Below are 14,857 nucleotides of genomic sequence, written 5' to 3' on the forward strand. Positions count from 1 at the left end.
CCGCTTAACCAATAAAATTGTTGCATCAAAATCAAGTAAGTATATTCTTAATTCTCAAAGTTCATTGTTTTCCTCTATCAATGGACCTAAATTCTAATGTATCTCTTATTATGACTTATGATTTTTAGGTATACGATCTCTTGAGAGACTTACTAAAAAATAACGGATGATAGGTCATATAATCCTAATTAACTACTCATGTATATATAGTCCCCTGAAATTTAGAAATTTTTTTTCAAGTTTTTGGGGAAAATTTCAATTCCCCTTTAATTTTGAATTTTGGTTTTTTCTATTTTTGGGGAAAAATTTTAGCCTCATGTTCTGTAAAATTTTGGAGGGAAAATTAAATTTTCCTTTGGTTGTATATTTGTAACTGAAATTCTGTTTCAATATATGTTCTGAAATTTTGGAGGAAAATGAATTCCCACTCTAACCAAAAACTGGCGCCTACTTGCTACATGTGGGCCAAGTCTCTTTTTTTGCCTTTTAATCACCCTTCTCAACAACTAATTAATCCCCTAACATTTCAATTAAAAGACCCTCTGCACAGTGGGCCCCACCTGTTTTCTTGATCTGTGTGAAAAAGTAAATGTAGCAAATAAATTGGGACAGAGGGAATATATAATGTACAAATATACATAATGGATGATTTGATATTAATTAGCATCATGATGGACGATTGGCAACCTTCGTCTCCTCCCTTTTATCAAAGGGTTGGGAATTGCACTGGTTCATGTCAAAGATCTCACCACAATGATTATGTCCAACCTTTCAATTCATTAAATCAATTTTAATTAGAAAACATTGACAAGAACAGTCTCGATTATGGTCGTTCCACCATTTTCAGTCCCAACTAAAGATTATTTCTGAGCAGTCTCCACTATGTATAATTTTTGCCAAATTTGATCCCATTAGTTTAATGACCTGCTACAATAGGTAAAACGAATTTTATTTTATTTTTTCCCTCCAAATTTTATTTTCTCTCTCCTCTAGTTCGCATTCACCCCTCCCATCCCCCATCCTCAGCTCAAAACTCCCCCCACCACCCTCCCACCCCCATCCAAATCTGTCACCCCTATAACACCCCTTCCCCAACCCCGATCTTGGATTGCTCCTCCCATCCCGCCACCATTCTCCCACCCCCACCCAAACCCACCACCCCTATGCCATGTAAATTCAAGTTACTTTATTTAAGGATCACTAAAAAGACTAGAGCAAACAATTGCTCTAAGTTATAAGCAAAAGGCGATAAATTGATCAAAAAATTAAAATTAAAATTGAACAAACATTCAAAATCGAAAGAGTAGCGAGAGAGATAGAGTAACAGCGCAGCCAGGTCAAGGTGAGATAGAGTAGCGAGAGAGAGTGTATGTGAGAGTGGGGTTGTGGCTGGGACGCGGGAAAGTGGCACACAATGGTGCGTCGATAGTTGTGGATTTATAGCGGCAGGTGAAGGGTGGTGCTTGCGGTAGTTCGAAGGGGGAACGCTTGGTTTGCACGGTGGTGTTGGTGTTTTGGTATCGACATAAAACAGAGGAGAAAGAGTGGTAATGGAACTTTGGGGCTTCCTTTGCTTGCGCTTTCCGACGAGATTTTGACGGGGTAGCCGGGGAGGAATGCGGGAGGAAATAGGGAGGAGGGGTAGCAGGGACAAAGGAGGGAGTTGCAATTGGGAGAAGGTATTAAGGAGGGAAAAGATAGTAAACCAAGAAAAAAAGAGTAAAAACAAAGATTAACCGATAAAATGGATCACTAGTCAACTGGGACCATTTTTGTAAAACATACCCCAAAGTTGAGACTACTCATAAATAATCTTTAGTTGGGAGTGAAAATGGTGGAACGATCATAATTGGGATTGCTCCTGTCAATTTTTCCTAATTAAAATTGATGTAATGAATTGAAAGGTTGAACATAATCATTGTGATGAGATCTTTGACATGACCCAATGCAATTCTCAACCCTTTGATAAAAGCTGGAGGAGACGAAGGTTGCCACCCGTCCATCATGATGCTAATATCAAATCATCCATTATGTATATTTGTACATTATATAGTTAATTAGGATTATATGGCATGGCCTATCATCCATTATGTTTTAGTAAGTCTCTCAAGAGATCGTATACCTAAAAACCATAAGTCATAATAAGAGATATATTAGAATTTAGATCCATTGATAGAGGAAAACAATGAACTTTGAGAATTAAGAATATACTTACTTGATTTTGATGCAACAATTTCATTGTTTAAGCGGGTGAAACTAAACTAAGTATCATCAAATTATCATAATCAAGATTGAAGAAGATCAACGTAAAAAAGGATGTTAGTTGAAAGCTTCAAATGTTTCGAAAGAATTGCATTCAAATATGATTTTGTCCTACTTTATCTCAATTACGCACAAAATTATCAACAATTGAGCTAAAACTCTGACAAATATATATGCATAATTTTGGTGTTTTAGCTCAAAGGAAAAGCGAATGAAAAAGAAACACAAGAGAAGTATACTTTAGGTCCCAGATCTAACTATATACAACAACATACAAGAAAGAGAAATGGAAGTTGGGTCGAAGAAAGGGAACTGGCAGTGCGAAGGAGAGAGAAACCGGAAGGGTAGCGGAGAGAGAAATATGAGTTGGTAGATGAGAGGGCTAGGACAGAGAAAATATAAATTGAGAGGAAAATGTGATGATCTTACTAGTATAACTAATAGGTCCATGTGCTTAATTAACTAATTTATGCTACTATTCCCAACCAAGATATGTGGTTTGATGCACACATGCATGTGATGTTAGCATGACACCAGACGATCTCACGTTAACACTAACGTGAGAATGTCTTTTCCAATAATTTGTCTTTTTTAAAAAATAAATAAGAAGAAATATTCTGGGCTATCACTAGGGGAGATGGAATAGCTCATTACTTGAGTCAACTCCAATTCCTGACCAATAATCCATTATGTATATGTGTATTTGCAGCCACCAACACTTTTGCAAGGAAATTTATATTAGTACTTTCATGGTAAGATTGGGAATTATTGAATTAGAGTTGTTCCATTGATTTATGAACTTTGAATACTTGATTGTATCTAAACACTTATACATATGGAGAACTCACTCAACCTTGAAATTGAGACATGTTATCATTGAGGCTATGTTTAGTTCACCTGAAATTTTTTTATCTGAACTTATCTGATCTGAGCTTATTTTTTCTGATCCGATCTGATCTGATTTACAAGATATTATCTTTTATAAAATATATTATTACTTTGTAATTCATTATTATGCAATACTATCATTATAAGATCTTATTTATAGTATTACTATTATTATCATTTTATTTCTATCACAACTTTTACACAACTTTTATTAATAATAATAATTATTATTATTATCATTATTATAATAATAACAACAATAATCATAATCATAATAATAATAATTACTATTAAAAATAATTATATAACCTAAGTCATTAATTTATAAGAACACTTATAAAATGCATCACACTTTCCCTTTAAAAAAAACGTTTCACACTTGAAGTCGGCATACTCAACTCTCGTTTTTCATATAAAATAAAATAAGATATACAAAAAAACTATGACTTGTGCAAGAAAGAAATGGCGTGCAACTTCAAATAGCTAGAGAGATTTGGGATTCGGTAGGAAGAGGTATACCGGATCTAAATTTATAATTTGTATCTCGCACTTAGCTTATTTTGAAATGTAATCCGAACTTAGTAGTTTCGTTGTCATGAATTTGAGCTATCATATATATTTTATATATTTCTTATTTTTGCGCCATTCTTGTGTTCTTAACACGTGGCTTTTATTTTCTATTATTTAATAACTGGATAACAACGAGATTAATAATAACTACTAATATTATTGATTAATAAGTACAACAGCAACAATAATAATCCTTTTGAACAAATGTACCAGTAAATAATAGTATTAATAGTAATAATGAGTTTTTAAATATAAGCAATCTGATCTGAATTTATCTGATCTGATCTGAACTTATTATTTCTGATCTGATCTGATCTGATTAGATCTGAAATAAGCAAAAATAAGGTGAATTGAACATAGCCTTAGTGGTAGGTAACCAAAGTATTGTGTGAGAGTGATATCGTCTAAAAGTCTAAGACATGACTGAAATATCTATGATTTTAAACTAGACATCTATCAATTTAATCCAAATTATATCAGCTTGATCACGCAAACATGTATCAATTTAACTCGTACGCTAATAATTTTATACTCTTAAACTAATAGTGCTTTGTTTTTAAAATTTGAACATTTGATCATTTTTATTTACATGGTAGTTTGATCACTATCTCTCTCTTACGTTTACTTTTCTTCTCTTTATCTTTTTCACCTTTTAAATTATTTGACTCTCGTTCTTTGTACCTTTTACGCTTTTTTCTTAGTACATATGTTAATTCAAATGTTAGCTAGTTTGAGATAATTTTCTAAAAGCTTTATAAATATTTTTTATATACTCATAAAATTAAAGTAATAATGACAAACAAAAGAATGTTTAACAATAAAGAAAAATCCCATTTAAAGTTTCCCTTTTCTCCCACAATTTTGTGTTAGATTTGAAGAAAATAATTGCAAACAATAACACGTGACACTCGTAGCATTGTTTTTGATGCCATGGTGTAAACACTAGTGCAAAATGGCAAAATTTGTATGTATATGAATATAGGATAATATGTACTCTCACTGATTGCAAGTTTGCAACATACACTCAACAAAAGAAAAGAAACACGTGCTTTGATTAATCTTTATAGCGTAAAGCACATCCCCCAATTCTAATGGACTCATTTCTAGGAGGAAGACATAAAGATAAGAACAATGTATATATATTAACTAAAACGAGCAATGATAATAAGGACAATTTATCGAAATAATTAATTCACGGATCATTGACACTAATCTTTGTTAATAAGTATGGTGAAAGGACCCACCTAACAAATGCTAAATAAGGCTCTATTAGTTGGAGGAAATCAATTGAAAGGAAAATAATATTTCATGGAAACTAATGTTTAAGGAATAATACACCAAAAAGGACAAAGAATAAGAAGGACAATGTGACATTCTTCATTTTGAAAGAAAATTATTTTCATTCTTGAATTACAGTTGGTTTTGCAGGAGACTGTTTACTTTTATTGTAAAATTAGGTACGACCCAAATTTAATATTAAGAATAGAACATGCCACCTTTTTTTAATATAGTGACTAGTTTAATCTATTCATGGATCAATTTAATTTATTTTGTGACCAGTTTAATGTATTCAGTAATAACATTATTTAACTCATTCATTGACTAGTTTAATACGAGAATCAAAAAAAAAACAAAGGAAGGAGAAACAAAGGGATGACTACGATAATGTTGGGTGAGAGTGAAATGGAATGGGCTTGTTGGAAAATTTCAATCTTGAGTTTGTCTAATTTTATGTTAAAATTAGACCGTCTATTTTAATAATTTGTGCTTGAAGTAACTGTATTAGCTTACATATTAAAATAAGAAAAATAGAAAAAATAATTTTTCTCCTGTCCATAGCAAACACTGTCTAAAAGCAATACCATTAGTTCACAAAAAAATGATTTTTTTGTTGTTGCGTTGAAACTTTGAGATTCTCTTTTTTTTTTTACCTTGGAGATTCTGTTTTTTTCTCAATTGTTTTCAAAGAGAAATTTCATTAATTTAAAGTCAAACGACATATATGATAAGTATTAAAGAAAAACAAGATACAATTAGACAAGTTAAGATCAAGTCAAATTAGTCCTCGAAAAAGCGAAAATGAACCAGATCGAGCAATACAACGCGACCTCCTTATATTTGTCAAATCAAGCAGCTTATGGGGAGAACTATCATTTTGAAAGAGTTTGGGGAATAACATTATTAATCTAACCATGTTGACCGCATTCGAGTTTCCAGTACCTTTATGTTGATAGTCTTGAACTTCAACCAATAACAACAATTTTCAACACCATTTTTTAAACTTTCACATGCATGGGAACTGGGAAGAAAATAAAATCAAACACTAAACTCCGTGGAAAGAGAGAAAGGATCGAAAATTGGGTACAAAACACTCAAAAAGAGAGAGAACGAGAGATCATTAATAACAAAAGCAGTAAAAATTGGAAGAAAAAAAAAGATCGGGAGCTTATCAGTTATCACTATCTAAAGGATGATGGAAACTCCAATCTATAAATAAAATGATTAGGGTTTTTTAAGATGAAGAGGATAGAGGCATGAGGATTTTTTACCGTGTAATCTTGATTAGCTAGAATACAATCCGACTTGCGTGGACCCGGTTCACACTAAAAATAGTGTGGATCAGGTCCAGGCACGTGACCCGTTATATCACTTTAACATACACTATATCCTTTTAACATACACTATATCATTATAACATACACTATATCACTTTAACACACCCTATATCACTAACATACACTATATCACTTTTAACATACACTATATTACTTTGACATACACGATATCATTTTAACACACACTATATCACTTTAACACACACTATATCACTTTAACATACACTATATCATTGTAACATACACTATATCATTGTAACACACACTATATAACTTTAACATACACTATATCACTTTAACATACACTATATCATTTTAACATACACTATATCATTATAACATACACTATATCACTTTAACATATACTATATCACTTTAACATACACTATATCACTGTAACATACACTATATCATTTTAACATATACTATATCACTTTAACATACACTATATCATTTTAATATACACTATATCATTTTAACATACACTATATCATATCAATATACACTATCATAAACTCACGTGATATGGATCGGGTGCACACTAATTAGTGTGCACCGGGTTCATATTAGTTTTTTTTTAGCTAGAATAATATGTGCTAGATTCTTATCCATAATCTTGACTTTATAGACCTGATTAATAAAGTTTGTCTTATCATCAAATTGAGATGCGGATATTTGTGTCGTAGCGTATGTAGCCTACTTAATGGAAGCTAGGTTTTTTTTCTGAAAGGGAAATGGAAGTTAGGTATAGCACACACTGTAGTTCTCAATTTCTCATGCATTAAGTGATTAAAATATCTGAGTTAAGTAGTCATGTGAAATAATCAACCTATCATGTGAAATAATCAACCTAACAAACACTTAACTTGACCATGGGAGATTTTTGTATAAAAAAAATAAAAAAAGATAATTGGAGATTTTATGTATGGTTTATTTTTAATACTTCTATAGTTTACTTATTTTTTTGCTTTTTATTAAATTAATTATGACTTTTAAAATTCTACGTATTTTTGGGATCTTTTCAAACTTCTACTTATATTACAATTAATAAATTCATTATTTCTCAATATTTCCACTAACCTTATAGAAGTAAATGCCTTAACATATTGTTGGGATAAAAATTCGAACTATGGACAATGTCATGCAATTCAGAGGTAGTACTTCGTCGAAATACCACCCCTTCCTTGAATACAACTTAATTCTTACATACTATAATATGGGATATTGATATTATGCCTTCTCTTTTTTATCAAAGTTGGAAAAAAAAAAATAGAAGTACAATATTCTTATTAATATTTTGATACTTAATTATGTGGAGTAAATTTATCCTCCAAAAAATAATGAAAATAGAAGTTATGTGGGGTAGATGTTTGGAACGAAAGCCTAAGAAGACCCTCAATGGCCAAAACGGGGGCTTTCAGGTTTGCATTGCACCTGAATTTGGTGCTGACATGTGTAGTTTATTCAATGGTTCATTGGTTCTCCATATGAAACGAACCAAATTGACAAGCTTTGTCACCGTCCACTTTTGCCAATCGTGCTATAATATTGTCATATGGTGATATGGTCATATGGTGGATGAGGGTAAAGAACTAAAGATTATTGGGACTCTTAGCTTTAGACTTTGGCGTTGTTTGGCAAATAGAGTTTAGAGTTTAACTGTTAGAGTTTAGAGTTTGTTGTTAGAGTTTTAACTTTTTGTTCAGCTGATTTGACAACTTTTTTTATAAATGTGTTTGGTAAAAAATTAACTGATTACTAAAAGCTTATTGCCATTTGTTTGTGTAAAATGACATTTGTAGACATTTTAATACATATGTATAGTATTATTATTAGGGGCAAAAAGGTCATTAAACATATTTCTACCTAATCCTCTAAAGAAAAGGCTCCTATTCTAAAGAAAAGGCGAGTTTTCGTTCCAAAACTCTCTCTAAAACTTTCTTTTACCAAACACCCCTTTTAGAGTTTTTGACTAGTCAAAACTCTAAAAGTGGTCCGAACCTCTCTTTTTGCTCCAAAACTCTAACTGTCAAACACCCCCTTTGTTTAGATTTTGAGAGTCTTAACTGCTCTTATGCCATAATGTGTTTATGATTATTTTTATTTTTTTATAATTTGTTGCGGATTTCATTAATAGAAGGAACTTAGCAACATGTCACGTGCGGACACCCATTTGGAGATCATTTGACCCATCAGATGCCTCAAGGCATTAAGGCCACTGTTGGGCCACCGGGTAGCACCCAGCCCATGGTTGCGGTCCAACGATGCTTGTGAGGGGGATTTTTGCGACCAACCATGACAAACAGCTATACTTCCAAGAGGAGTACAACCCAAGATATCAAAAGAAAACAATTCCAAAAGTTTACAGCCAAGCTAAGAATTCAGCCTCCCTTACAAGAACTTGCTTAGCTAAAGTATCCGCAACGATATTTAATTCTCTATATTTGTGGATGATGGATAAATTTAGCCATCTTCTCCTGGAGTTTCTAATGAAATTCAACTGAATCTAACCGTGTTAGTGGAGTCGGATTCTACCACCAATGAAAACATTTGAAACTTCTCAAAGCTCATTGAAATTTGAATTGCTCTAAACATCGCTAGGATCTCCGGCGAATTGATTTCAATCGGGGGAACTGGACTTGAGAATACATACATAAAGGATCCATAATCATTTCAGAGAACTCCACCTATGGCTGACTGACACAGGTTAAAAGGATATTTATGATTTTAATTACTTTAATTCTCTTTTCAAGACTCTATACATTACATAGGTTAGTTATATACTTATATTGCACCACCAACAATTGCTTTTTTTGTCACCCGTAATATATTTTAGATCTTAAAATGAAAACTTTACAAACACCAAGCTCGGCTTGATATAGTGGCTAGCAAGACTTGCTTCCCGTGACCTTAATCAAGTCTCATATTAAAAGCACGTTATTGGGAATGGGATCCCTTAACCTTTCCTACCTTCCCGACATAAATTTGGATTGTCGTGATAGATAATTTATCTTCCGAAATAAAAGCCCAACCCGAGTCCATACTCGTATCTTATAAAAACAAAAAAGGAAAAAGAAAAAGGAAAGACCCTTTACAAAGAAACAAAAAAGATTTCTCCTTGTTAATATTACTTGGACACCTATCGCAAGAGAGTCACACTCATGCAAGAAGAAAAAGCGCAATAAAACAGCTAGCAGAGTATGTAGCTTCATTCCCAAACTTAAAAAGAGAGAGAAAAGGAAAGAAGGTGGAGCAAAAAGCAATACTACAAATTTACAATAATAATACTCCGATTGGTGGTCGAGGAGAATACAAGTGGTTAAAGATTAGTATGATTATTATGGATGGATTTGACTATTCAAGTTGCTGGAATCGCACCAAACTTATTTTATCATCAACCTTATTATTACTTCAAAATTCTCAATTAATTACTATGTGTATTGTATAGCTTCATTAATTCAATTCATGCAACAAAATTGTATCAAGAACATCATATATGTACCATATATCATGATATATAAGGTTAATTTTATATTTCCTTCGTTCCAAAATAGTTGCACCATTTAATATTTGGTCACTATTCATGAAACAACTTTGACAAGCTTTTTATAACCATTATATAAGAATAATCATAATCAGTTGGGATCTTGTTAAAATCGTCTGAATACAAGGATTTCAAATATCAACTTTTTATAATTTTTACTTATACGTCATTAGAGATATTAACGTTCAAGAAAACGTCTTAACAAACGTAAAAAAGCACATTGTGCAACTGTTTTGAAACGGAAGAACTAAGAAGTATGTACCAAATGTCGTTTCAGACTTTTAAAGTGGATGAAGGAAGTTGCTTAACCATGTGAGCGTGTGATTCAGTGATTGCAATATCTTTGCCAAAACAAATTACCTTGATTACTTCCCTTTTAAGAAATACAGTATTACTTAAAGTTGGAGTACTAGCGTTTGAGGGCCTGTTCTCTTCGGCATAAAACAGCTGAACTGAACTGAATTGAACTGAACTGAACTGAACTGAATAGTGATATATGAGAGTAAAAGTATTGTCAAGAGCTGAACTGAACTGGTCTGAACTGAACTGAACTGAACTGAACTGAATTGAACTGAATTGAACTGAACTGAACTGAACTGAAAATAAGCTGGGGAGAACAGGCCTGAATTTTGACTTTGTTTTGTAGACTCAGCTTGTAGCTCATCATTGCAGAATATTGTAGATAGAAATTAAAGTGGTTTAATTTAATACTTTGGAAACGTTGAGATATTCTTAATACTTCTATATGTCAAATTAAGATTGTCTTAACAGTTGGAGTCTTGGAGATGCCCGAATAACCATAAACTATAGTGGCATGTGCATTGGCCATTGAGATGATAAATAACACGCTAATCAACGATGTGCTTATCTTTAACTAGTAACGTGATGAAATATATTTTGAAGATAAGTAATTTAGTAACGTGATGAAATATATTTGGGTTTTTCTACGTTATACTCTTGTGTTTTTTTTTTCAGTTTCTACGTTGTATCCAACTTTTTAAAAACTACATACGGTACCCTCAAGCTTACCTTTATTAATGCATGATGCCCAAACTGCTGATTATATGTCATTAATTTGATTTATTCTTTTTACCTTATTGGAACTGATTTGACTTATAATTTTTTTTTTGAAGGGATTTGACTTATAAATATTTTAACCCTTAGATAGATAATTACTAATTAGATTCGTTCCACCAAATTATAAAAAGTAGATGAAATTAATGACGTATAATTAGCGGTAGGGGTATTGTGTATTAAAAAAAGGTAAGTTTGAGGGTATCGTGTGGAATTTTTAAAAGCTTGAGATACAACGCATAAATTGAAAAAACAAAAGGGTATAATGTAGAAAAACCCAATATATTTTGAAGCTAAGTAATTTAGTGACGTGATGATGAAATATGCTTTGAAACTAAGTGATTTTTTTTAACTCGTATGGCCGGTACACAGGCTTCAGATCGAACCACCTACCTTAAATATGAGCATGGTGTAAGTTAATATCTGGAATCCTTGCATTGAGACAAATTTAACAAGATCTGACTATATATGAATAATGCTTATTATATGTCAAATGGTGCAATTAAAAAAACAGATGAAATATACATGGTTATTACATTTCGACAAAACTCGTGAAAAATATGTTGAACTAAAGGGTTCTAATGTTTATAAGTATGTTAAGAGTAAAGATCTTTTTGGACTAACAACTTTTTTTTTATTATGGAATTAAAACACTAGGTTAGCAATTAATATAGGTGTTGTTTGGTTGGAAGCTATTTCCCTTGGAAATACAAATTCCTAGGAAATACATTATGGGTGTTGTGTTTGGTTGGAGGGAAATGGAGAAGCATAGGAAATACAAATTCCAAGGGAAATAGAATTTCCCATGAAACATGGGAAATAAGTCACCAAGCCCCCCCTTGGTGAGTAATTTCCTAGGAAATGCAATTTCCTATGGTGTCAACCAAACAATTTTGTCTAATTCCTAGGAAATTAACAAGGGAAATAATTTCCCATGAAATGTAAATTCCCATGGGAAATTACTTCCCATGTGAACCAAACGAGGCTAATCTTACTCATCCTTTTTTAGATGAATAGCAACAAATCAATGTCGAAAGTTTTAAATCTATAAGTAATGGATAAACTGTTCTATTTAAATTATAAGAGGGGAGTGAAGCGGATAAGAGATTCTACCCCACCATATATAAAAAGCCAAAATTTGAAGATCTGACCTCAAAATCATCTAGCGGGGTATTTGTTTAGAGGGATAAAATGAGAGGAACACGGATAATGAAGAATGGATAGAAGAAATGTTATGTTTTTAAAGCTAAGGATGGGGGTTAGAAACTAGAAAGGGTATAGAGAGAAGGATAAAAACACCCCGTTATCACACATTCACACGATGTGGTAATTACAAAATTACTAGGGTCTGAATGAAGGGAGGGATAATAAAATTACTAATTTATCCTTGCTAAAAAGGAAAAATAGAAGAGTTAGTAAGGATATTTTTGTTAATTTGCCACTTACCCAATCTTATTTTCAATCCATCATCGCAAACAAGGAAAGAAACTTATCTTCACCCTATCTCATACATCAATAATCAATTTCCTGTCCTTAGTCAACCTGCTTCTAATCCTCGTTATATCTAGAGGTGTTCATGGGTGATTAACTGTTTCGAAATAACATGTTGGTTCAGTAACCGAAAGTTTCGGTTCGCTCTTTTTGCAATCGAAACTATTTAGACCTGTTACCACTTAAGCGATTAACCGTTTTACCATTATTCAAATTATACGATTATATTCCACTTAATGTTAATATATATTTCCTATTTTTTGCATATACTTTGATATTATACATACATACTCTAATATAAAATGCATTATAAAGTGGATACTAAATCAAATAATCAATTCAAAAACATAACAATGCTAAGAATTTACTCCATTATCTAATTATAGTGTTTATATTAGTACTAAAGTTCCACATAATCACATACTTCCTCTAATTGTTGTTACTTAGTAACAAATATTAGAACTAATGCAATTGTTGGAAAATGTTTCACAATAATTAAATAGAGATTTTTTTTTTTTGTGGGTTTTTCGATTAACCGTCTACTCAGGAATTCATAGTCGTACGTAACTGTACAGTTTAACCGTTAGTCTTATCGGTTCGGTAAACATACCATTTAACCGTTACTTTTTCCGTTCGATAAGGTTATCATTAAATTTTTTGTTTATCGTCACAGTTACTACCCATTTGAACCAATTTTTTGGTTTTTCGATACAGTGTTTTTTATTTTGGTTTTTTATGAACACCCCTAGTTATACATATCTCTCATACCACACTCTGTAGGAGTTAAGTATTATGAAGTAACCATGCTGAATTGATATTTCCCCCCGTTTTATAATAAGTGAAACATAGGGATTGAGCACAAGATTTAATAAACATCACTTTCAAATTAAAAGTCAAAAAGTCATAAAATACCATTTTCATTATTAAAAGGAGGAGAGAGAAAAACAAACCACACAAGTTTATGATGGGTACCCTTGTCATTTTGTCACTTTTTTATTTCCATTTAAGGTATGTTTCACTTATTTTGAAACATTCTAAAATAGTAAGTGTTTCATTTATTATGGAACAGAGGAAGTATAATTTATCAATGTTTCCATTGCAAGTACGGAGGAAAGTTGGGGATCCTCTTGCATGGTATGAAACTCGATCCTAGTATCTCTCGAATTACATGATGATTCGAGAGGTGATGTCAATACTTCTAGCCTTCTAGGTTGTCAACTAGTGCTTGCGATCTACATTTTTAATTTTTTGGCCCCCTACCAGGGAACCCTATGATATAAAGAATCTTAATAAATCAACACCTCTCGTAATTCAGTGAGTCTAACTACACAGGTTAACGCTTAAGATCGAGTAGATGAATATAAGGAAAACCCTACTTTCAATTATGACCTAAAAGTCACAATGTGAGTTCTCCAACACATCCACCTAGCAAACATGGTGGTCTACGTTTCTATGTAGGTTAGGTGAAATTTTTAGTAATTGAGTGAAGCAATACCTTTGCAAAAATACGAAAAAAGTTATCCATTTGTCAACCAATAAAGTGCTTGTTTTTTACCCCTAGAATAAGAAAAGAGCAAAATCCATAATCATATAATTAAAGAATCTATTAAAAAAAACATGTCGGAATTTATTTTTTTCCCTAGTTTCGACATCCATGACATATCACATGCGTCAGAGTCACAGCGGACATATTTTTCAGGTTTTTTTACCATCAGTGTACACGTCATTCATATAATCCCAACACGTGGCAGCATTCCCTGTGGTCCCTTATCTAAGACAATGATCCAAGCCATTCATTGTCTTAGCTCGATTTGTACGACTGACTTTGGCGATTTTGTCAGGAAGCCGCCGAGCCCACTTAGCGGCTAAGCCCATACCAGGAATCATCTTCCTCCGTTTTTTTTAGATGTAACATTGAACTTTTTACATATGTCGAGACACAATTTTAATAAATACTATCTCTAATTATATAAAAGTAAAAATTGTAAAAAATATACTCCCTCCGTCCCAAATTATTTGCTACATTTGCTTTATCACAAAGACCAAAGAGGGAGTGGGGACCATTGCCATAACAAGAATTAACAAAAAAAAAATAGGTAAATTGTGGGACCTATGTACTATATATGGAAATATTTACAAAAACCAAGGAGGGAGTGATGACAAATTTGTAAATAAAGTGTGGGACCTATGTACTATATATGGAAATAGTTGCAAATGTAGCAAATAAATTGGGACACACCTAAATGGCAAAATGTAGCAAATAAATTGGGACGGAGGGAGTATATTTGAAAAGTGTATACCGTGATGAACCAAACAAGATTTTACATGAATATAATTTTTCTTATCTATAAATAATACTTAATGGTCAAAGTATATTGAATGAATAGTGCTCAAAATCAATAGGTTACATCTA

This window comes from Beta vulgaris, chromosome 3 (assembly GCF_026745355.1).
Source record: "Beta vulgaris subsp. vulgaris cultivar EL10 chromosome 3, EL10.2, whole genome shotgun sequence".
NCBI classification, from domain to species: domain Eukaryota; kingdom Viridiplantae; phylum Streptophyta; class Magnoliopsida; order Caryophyllales; family Amaranthaceae; genus Beta; species Beta vulgaris.